The sequence below is a fragment of the Hyla sarda genome, chromosome 1 (assembly GCF_029499605.1).
Source record: "Hyla sarda isolate aHylSar1 chromosome 1, aHylSar1.hap1, whole genome shotgun sequence".
Taxonomy (NCBI): Eukaryota; Metazoa; Chordata; class Amphibia; order Anura; family Hylidae; genus Hyla; species Hyla sarda.
In genome coordinates, this window is record NC_079189.1 from 552935381 (window position 1) to 552945575 (window position 10195).

A 10195-nucleotide genomic window follows, 5' to 3' on the forward strand; every position below is an offset into this window, starting at 1 on the left:
AAATGGCTTAACATTGGCCAATTTATTTCCCCATGAAAAAATGAGAATGCTGAAAAAACAGGCATTCAAACAGACATTCAAACAGACATTCAAACAGACATTCAAACATTCATGTGTGAACATGGCCTTTTTATTATTAGTATAGATCTATTATTATAATATATAGCACTATTCTTGGAGTACCATATGCATGGGCCTGTTGGTTAGTCACTGTATGCTGATAATATTTAAAGCACAGTATTGTGGCATTTATTTATTATTTTAATGTAATTCTAATGTATGTTATACTTAAAATAAGAGATGAGAAGGCACTCCTGGAAAATCCAGTTTTATTCGATCAGGTCACAGATACAAAGTATGGTTGACGGGCCGTTTTACGCTCACATGCGCTTAATCATGACCTATGCCCGTTGAACCCACCCCCATCCTACCCACCATAGATAAAAGCTACATCTGAGACCCCGCAGGAGGAAGGTCCAACACAGACAAACAGGAACAATCACACCACACATGCACACACCCCGGTAACCTCAGCCTGCCCCCCCCCCATAAACCAGACCATATCATAGGAGACCTATGATCACACCAATTCATGAAAATGTCATGTATGATCACTATTTAACTTGCCATATGTCTCCTTGCAACCTAGCTGATGATAAGCTTCCATTAAGTACCATTACCTAATTAGTAGGACAATGTTCCCTCCCTTGTCTGCAGGTCGAATAATTAATGCCTCTTGAGATGACAACCATTGCAAAGCAAATTCTTCTCCTTCTGTAAGGGTTGACATAGATTTTGGATAAATAATTGATTTTACATCTTTTTGAACACACTCCACAAAAGTGTGTATACGAGAACCTGCAGGCAAGAGAGGGTTAAAAGTAGACGGCACACCATCCATGAATGGTACAAAATTCCCTCCAGAAACAACAGTATGACCTCTCGGGTAATCCAACAGTAGCTGTAGTACCTACACATCAGTATCAGCGTAATTGGAACTGAATCTAAATCCTATAGTTAAATGTTGTTCCCCCAACATTTTTCCTTTCTCACCCTTATTACTGTCAGTACATACTGCAAAATAACAATGTCGATTAATTTTGCGACCTGCCCTATGAAGATCTATAACAAACTGTGGATAATCAAGCTCAGCTTTTATGCAATGATTCAAGCCTTTACCCAAAACAGAAATACATTCTTCAGACAGTGTGATGGAAGTTAAATTAATAACATTAGTGGTAGCAGGAACTATAGGATTGGTAAAGTTATGTATGTTATGTATTTGTAATGGTTATAATGTAATGTTTAATGTATGACTATTATTTGGGAACTATATTGTGGGCACTGTATGATGTGTTTATTTGGACACATTTATGACAGTAGGTTGTATGCAGGGACATAGATAGATAAATTAGAGATGTATGATAGATAGATAGATAGATATGAGATATATTATAGATAGATAGATAATAGATAGATAGATAGATAATAGAGATGAGATATATTATAGATAGATATAAGATATATTATAGATAATAGATAGATAGATAATAGAGATGATATATATTATAGATAGAGATGAGATATATTATAGATAGATAGTTAATGGCTGTAGTCTCAAGTTTTGGGTTTTCTGTATCTTTTTGCTGCTTGAAAATTTTTATTTCATGTACTGGCTTAAAGGAGAACATATAAAAAGTGAAAAGGGAATATGCATTTTCACTGATAAAATATGAAACAAATATAACAGAGGTCTCTTTAATATCCCATGTCTCCTGGAGGCTCTGCCTTCCAATGACATATTGTTCTCACATGGTGACAGTGTGTGACTCTTTTAGGAGAGTTTTATAGTTAATATTATTTCATTTGAATGTCTATGACATTAATACCAGGAGTAATTTCCAAATTGATTTCTTTGTTCCAACTTGGCTGTGAATGATTCCAATATGTCATTATCTTGGCATTACTGGCATTCAGGCTTGTTAAATAAGTCATTGTAACGTGTCCTGGCACTTTTCAAATGACTGATTCACTTCACTCACATTTACTGAAGGGGAACTTGTCCTGCTCTAGTAAAGATCTGACACAATATTGTAAAAATGTATGTGGAGATGAAAATGATCCAGTTCTTTATTGTGTAGAAACTCAATGTATCATTTTAGTTCATATGTCTTGGTTTGAACCACATTACTCATTCCCACTAATGCTGAAAAAAGATCGGAGACTACATAGGCAGCATATCTAAATGGGGTGTGGTGGGAAAATGTGGGAACCCATCCTCCAACGTATGTATACAGTAAAAACTTTCATTAGAAGACAAAGGCATTCACGAGTTCCCAGCAAGCTAAAAAGCTAGCAATTCTCCCTCAAAGCCAAACAAGTAAAATCCTGCACATGTTATCAGACATGCAAATGATATGCAAATGACATGCAAATGACCATATTGTATGCCTTTTGTCTTATAGATATTGCTTGCAGACTATTGATTTGCACGTTTCTCACTTCAAGCAAATCCAACCCTATAGCCCAACTTCACAAAATGGAGCTGCATGTAAATATACCTACATAGAATTTTTTTTTGTCTGTCACCATATGGGTGGCCAAACTTTGTTATACAGACAGCACTATAGACTTCTCTGAGAACTTTTTAAAATTATACCTTAAAGATTTTTGACACCCAAAATTAAATATTGCAAAATATCTGGATTGATATTTTAGATGACATCACACACTATGACCGTGAGTCTTACCTGACCAAATTTATAAATCCAAAACTATGAAAATTACTATGTCAAAGTCGATGTGTTCATGGCATCTCAGAGTTGTCTCTTGTTTTTGGTCTGTTTTTTATCTTGTAAAAGTTCCTTTATAGTTTTCTGTCAGCATAAACCCAAACACACGGTCTTAAGTTTAAGTGCATGGGAGTTTGAACCTCTATAGCCTTCTCCCAGCGCTAAACAGATGACGCTTTCCATTAACCGAATTTAATTTAAACTGTTCTGCTCAGTGTATCCTTTCAATAAAATTGTCCCGTGTTTCGGTTCCTTCATAACTCAGTTTCCTTAATTCATTTATTAACGTAGCCACCGCAAAAATAAACAAATAAATCAAAATCTTACTTTGGTTTTACCCGTTCCGTTCATGTTCCAGATAATTTCATTGTAAATAATTTGTATACTTGTGTTTGTTGTGATGCACTATGTCTCTTGCCTGGCAATAGAAATATTATTATGTGTCTAGTCCAGTGGTGGAGACGCTGAAGTAATCATGTTTTAGGCCCATTGTAATATGTTATTTTATTCACTCATTATTGTACTAGGGGCCAAAAAGCGGTGATTTTTACATTAAGGATTATGTACACTTTTGCCTCAGTCCAACTTATAACAAAAACTTTGTAATAGTCATCATTAAAACTATTCTATAGTTCTCTGTATACAGCTCAAGGAAGTCCTGTGTGTCTCCATGGCTAGACTATAATCAAATCCTACAGTCATACCACTCTTCATATCTCCCCTTCTTGCTAACTAGGGAAATCCCTCCCTTCTTTCAGGATAATGCTTTGTTCACATCAGTGTCATCCCTTCAAGTCTTACCAGCCCAATAAAAAATAAAAAAATATTCTGGATACATGTTCAAAATACTACTGACCTGTAATAAGAAACAATCTATGACCAAGGCTCGATACTGAAACAAGTCAGTTTGTAACCTTGTGAATGTATATGTGGTTTTAATAAAAGGTGAAAATACCTGTTTTCAGGTATGGTGGGCCATTTATATGGATACACCTTAATAAAATTGGAATGGTTGGTGATATTAACTTCCTGTTTGTGGCACATTAGTATATGTGAGGGGGGAAACTTTACAAGATGGGTGGTGACCATGGCGGCCATTTTGAAGTCGGCCATTTTGAATCCAACTTTAGTTTTTTAAAATAGGAAGAGGGTCAAGTGACACATCAAACTTATTGGGAATTTCACAAGAAAAACAATGATATGCTTGGTTTTAACATAACTTTATTCTTTCATGAGTTATTTACAAGTTTCTGACCACTTATAAAATGTGTTCAATGTGCTGCCCATTGTGTTGGATTGTCAATGCAACCCTCTCCTCCCAGCCTTCACACACTGATAGCAACACCGCAGGAGAAATGCTAGCACAGGCTTCCAGTATCCGTAGTTTCAGGTGCTGCACATCTCGTATCTTCACAGCATAGACAATTGCCTTCAGATGACCCCAAAGATAAAAGTCTAAGGGGGTCAGGTTGGGAGAGCTTGGGGGCCATTCAACTGGCCCATGATGACCAATCCACTTTCCAGGAAACTGTTCATCTAGGAATGCTCGGACCTGACACTCATAATGTGGGGGTGCACCATCTTGCTGGAAAAACTCAGGGAATGTGCCTACTTCAATGCATAAAGAGGGAAACACATCATCATGTAGCAATTTTGCATATCCAGTGGCCTTGAGGTTTCCATTGATGAAGAATGGCCCCACTATCTTTGTACCCCATATACCACACCATACCATAAATTTTTGTGTTCCACCAGTCTTGGAGGGATCTATCCAATGTGGGTTAGTGTCAGACCAATAGCGGTGGTTTTGTTTGTTAACTTCACCATTTACATAAAAGTTTGCCTCATCACTGAACAAAATCTTCTGCGTAAAGCTTAATGTTGTGTACTGTTAGATGTCATCCCATATGAACCACCCGATCAGCCAATCAGTGGCTGCAAAGAAATACAACTCAGGCATTGATTGGTTGAGCAAGTAGTTTCTGCAGAAGAGATGATGTGTCACGCAAACCTAGGGATCATTGTTGGTACTTTTTAAATTTTTGATGAAGATCCATAAAACCCTTGACACACAACCTATTCTCTCCCCCCCAAGATGACCTATTGTCTCTGGGGTGGGACGTGGCCCTAACCCTTTGTCTAAATGTATAGATTGGCTATTGCATCCTTTACTTTTTGATGTTCTCTCTTTGGTAAAGGATACTATCGAGTTCCTTTTGGCCCTAGAGGATTTGACATGGCTGGAAAGTTGTTTTCTAGCCTCAGTAGATATTGATAATCTATATACTAGTATTTCAAGAAGTCCGTATTCATTGTATGCTAGCTTTACTGGAAAAAATCGGATAAAAGTGATAATTATATCAATTTCAAATGTGATGCCCTTACTTTTATTCTGACTAGTAGTGGACTTTATTTAAGTTTTACTATACTCAAAAAAGTTAAACTAGTAGATAAGTGGAGGCTAATAAGTACAAGTAGGGCACAATCTCAGTGCTGTAAAAGTACAAACTACACCAAGGACATAAAAGACAAGCACTATCAAAATGCACACTTAAATAAAAAGTATTTATTAAACATTTATTACATTTATTAAACTTCAAATGCAAGAGAACATCAATCCTCAAAAATAGGCATTGCCATGGGAACACCTTCCCATGTTCTTTTGCTAATTTGTTTGTTGGCATGTTTGGGAAGAGATTTGTGTTCCCGCAACTCAACCCTTTTCTGAAATTTGTTGATGACATGTTCATTGTATCGGCTGGTACAGAGACTGGCTTTACAGATTTTGTGCATTATCTGAATAAATGCAGTGACATGAACCTTAGGTTCACATTTAAAATTAGCGCAAAGAAGCTGAGATCCTTAGACATCCTGGTAAAAATAGAAAGTGATCAGATTGTGACTTGAGACAAGTGAACTTTCCTTATGGCCAATTCAACAAACTGGCAAAATGTTCGGTTCTCATTGAACTAGTTTGATCTAAACCCGTACTTCATGTATAGCTCAAAACAGGGGCATAGCTATAGAGGTAGTAGTTGCACCCTGGCCCTGGTGCCTAAGGGGGCCCCCAAAGCACATCTGCCCCATAAGAGACCAGTGTTATAATTGCCACATGGGGCCCTGTTGCATATTTTACATCACTACCCAGAAGCTACAAGCTACACCTATGGCTCCAAACATGTGTATAACAATTTATTAGAGCCCTAAAAGTCCTGTATAACACAGTTAGGTCACCTATCAGTCTATTTAAGTACTTTACAGATGTTTTTAAGGCACACTTAATTTTAAAGTAATGGTAAAATGTATGGCTATCAGTAAACAGATGGTGCCTGGTGGTAGATAACTTCTTGCCTTTTAAAATAAAATAAAACGTTCTACAAGTGATCCCTTTTTTGGTGGCATATGCCTGCTGTGGTTTATATGCACACTTAGGATATTTGAGGAATTTTGAAGAAAAGCAGAGCTTCTCATTGGACAGTATGTTTATGATGTTTGGTCTTTAGCATGGACAGTATAGAATTTCATTGCTCACCTTCTGCTGCTGTGTGGTAGACACAACAGCTATAAAAGCCTTTGCTGCATTGAGCGGTGCCGCCACCAGGGGATTCGACCCAGATTCCTAACCAATGGTAGATTGTTAACCGATGGTAACAATAGCTGGACAGGTATTCACATCAGTAGGGGTGAAAAATCTGGGTCAACTCGGCACAAACAGCTCCAAATGATTGGGATGTATAGTCCAAATATGATGAAAATGTAGTTTATATAAATACACACACATAGGTAAGAGGAGAAGCAATGGCAAGTGGTCAAAAAATAATACCTTTTTGGAAATGGCAATAGGGTTTGCTACTTCTGCTATCAAAAAATTATCCAATTTGCGGTGTAGCAACAGGAGTGGTTTCCTAGGAAATGCACAAAAGTGACACGAACCCTTGTATGCAGAACTTTTTCACAATTAGTGTACCACAAAAAAACTGTCCTATTCAAATTGCAATTAAAACAGATTTTGCACTGACAGAACAGATGCCAAAAAAAAAAAACATTTGGTCACATTAGAAGGTACAAGTACCTCAGAGATACCCTGATGTATAGTTTCCCCCCAAAGAAGCAAATTAAAGATTGGTTAAGTGGCTCCATTACTGAGTGTAATCATAAATGTGGGAGCTGCTATTGGTGTCCCTATCTTTTGTCAGGTAAGAGTACAGTCATAGGAAGGGTTCCGATTAACGAGTGTGACTTTATATGCTGCAGAAACAACTTTGTGGTCTATGCCATTGTTTGTTGCGGTGGGCGTTAGTACATAGAGAGTAATGCACGCTCAATGAATATCTATTTCAGAGAGCATGCATATTCCCTTAGATCTGATAGAGGCTCAGCCCACCTTACACAGCATATTAATGGTGAGCATACTGGTGTTATAAAAACGTTACGCTTTCTAGGTATTAAAAGGGTGAAAGAGAAAAGTAGAATATGGAATGAATTAAAGGGGTATTCCGGGCAAAAACATTTTATCCCCTATTCAAAGGATAGGGGATAAGATGTCTGATCACGGGGGGGCCTTTGGATAGGGGATAAAATTTTTGCCCGGGAATACCCCTTTAACCTTCTCCTAAATTATATCCCACTAGCTGAGTACCCGTCGTTGCCCGGTTTTTCCTTCCTAATCCTTTTTGGGGAGGAAAATAAACAAAGGAGGAAGCTTTTGACTTCATATCCTGTCCTCATATATTGTTGTCATATCCCGACCCCACATCCCGACCTCCTATCCCAACCTCCTTTCTCGACCTCCTGTCCCGACCTCCTATACCGTCCTCCTATCCTGTCCTCATATCTCGACCTCCTATCTTGACCTCCTATCCCATCCTCCTATCTCGACCTCCTATCCTGACCTCCTGTCCAGACCTCCTATCCTGTCCTCCTATCCCGACCTCCTTTCCCGTCCTCATATCTCGACCTCCTATCTTGACCTCCTATCCCGTCCTCCTATCTCGACCTCCTATCACAACTTCCTATCCAGACCTCCTATCTCGTCCTCATATCCCGTCCTCCTATCTTGTCCTGCTATCCCAACCTCCTATCCTGACATCCTATCCCGACCTCCTATCCCATCCTCCTATCCCGACCTCCTTTCCCGTCCTCATATCTCGACCTCCTATCTTGACCTCCTATCCCGTCCTCCTATCTCAACCTCCTATCCAGACCTCCTATCCCGTCCTCATATCTCGTCCTCATATCCCTTCCTCCTATCCCGACCTCCCATCCCGTCCTCATATCCTGACTCGTAATATGTGTACCAGGTAATGAAATAGCTCCAGCCTAACGGAAATTAGATGGGAACATACATTTCCCATTGATTTGCATGGGACTTTAAAAAAAAAAACCTGACCCTCACAAATGGGGGTAGTTAAGGGTTAAATTAACTATCCTATATTTTAAGTGGACATATAAGTAACATGTGACCAAGTATTATCGAAATATCTCCAGCCGTTTGGAAGTTATGCAGTAACATATATTTCACATTGACTTGCATTGGACTTTAAACATAAGCCCCGCCCCTGGCAAATGGGGGTGAGTAAGGGTTAAATTACCTATCCTATGTTTGTTGTTGACATATGAGTAACATACATACATATATTAACATACATACATATATACATACATATACACAGGGGTCAAGTCCTGGAAAAAAAAGTGTGGGAACTCAACCCAAGATTTCTAATACACCATGCGCCCCCCCCCCCCCCCCCCCCGTTTGTGCAAAAAAAAAAAAAGTAAATAAAAACGAAATTGTCCAAGCTAAAACTTGACTTCCTGCACAGTTCCAGGATTCTTACAGGCCACAGGGATACAGCTGCCTACGGGGTATAAGAGTGACACACTGTAACAAGCCTACTCCACATGTAATCTCCTTGCTACTGGGGTGACACACTGTAACAAACCTACTCCTCATGTAATCTCCTTACTACTGGGTGACACACTGTAACAAACCTCCTCCTCATGTAATCTCCTTACTACTGGGGTGACACACTGTAACAAACCTCCTCATGTAATCACCTTGCTACTGGGGTGACACACTGTAACAAACCTCCTCCTCATGTAATCTCCTTACTACTGGGGTGACACACTGTAACAAACCTCCTCATGTAATCACCTTACTACTGAGGTGACACACTGTAACAAACCTCCTCCTCGTGTAATCTCCTTACTACTAGGATGACACTGTAACAAACCCCCTCTTTATGTAATCTCCTTACTACTGGGGTGACACACTGTAACAAACCTCCTCCTCATGTAATCACCTTACTACTGGGGTGACACACTGTAACAAACCCCCTCCTCATGTAATCTCCTTACTACTGGGGTGACACACAGTAACAAACCTCCTCCTCATGTAATCTCCTTACTACTGGGGTGACACACTGTAACAAACCTCCTCCTCATGTAATCTCCTTACTACTGGGGTGACACACTGTAACAAACAGCCTCCTCATGTAATCTCCTTACTACTGGGGTGACACACTGTAACAAACCTCCTCCTCGTGTAATCTCCTTACTACTGGGGTGACACACTGTAACAAACCTCCTCCTCATGTAATCTTCTTACTACTGTGGTGAAACACTGTAACAAACCCCCACAATATGTAATCTCCTCACTACTGGGGTGACACACTGTAACAAATCTCCTTCCATGTAATTACTAACCTGGGGTGACATGTCTCCTCCAGCTCAGCCCCGCCTCCTCCACAGCATCACACAGGTCCTTCAACTACACGATCTTTCCTCTCCTCCACAGCTAAGCTCCGCCCCCAACATGTGATGGTGACATCATCATAGGTCCTACATCTCCAGGATCTAGCAGTCCGGGCCGGGGGAGGAGACGGAGGGAGGGTAAGAATAATTCAGAGTTAGGTCCTGTAGGACTAATGTAACAGGGACGGCGTTCCTCCTCTGGAAAAAGCAAAGGAACGCCGTTCCTGTGCGTTCCTGCAGGACTCGAGCCCTGCATACACACACATACACTTTGAGTTTTCTATATATAGATTATATACAGAAGAGGCCACAGAAGGAATATCCATGTGAAGGCCTCATTGACTGCATTGCTACTATTAAAATATTTTCTACATGATATCCACTTTGCTCACTTGAAGTTGTGTTGATCCAAGATGTCAGGATTGGGATTTTAATTAAATACTGAGTTTCTGATTGCAGCATAATATTAGGAAGATTGTGTATGGTAAGTTGCCCACTTCCTCTGTACATATCATATTCCTTTCCATATCCGTCCCACACAGACCTCTTCCCTGCATTCCATAATTACATAGAGAAATACTTTATCTTCGTGTACATTTGATCTTACAGAGCCAATAATGATGGTAATTGTGTTGTTTATGTACAGTATA

General features: G+C 39.5%; 1 long non-coding RNA gene across 1 annotated transcript in view; it reads right to left on the reverse strand.

The window, feature by feature from the left end:
• The window catches only part of LOC130293326 (uncharacterized), a 121115-nt gene extending 111530 nt beyond the window's left edge, over positions 1-9585 (reverse strand). Inside the window, exon 1 of the long non-coding RNA XR_008848176.1 lies at positions 9498-9585. This is a non-coding gene — a long non-coding RNA (uncharacterized LOC130293326). The remainder of the gene's footprint in view (positions 1-9497) is intronic.
• Between the last annotated feature and the right edge of the window lie 610 nt (positions 9586-10195).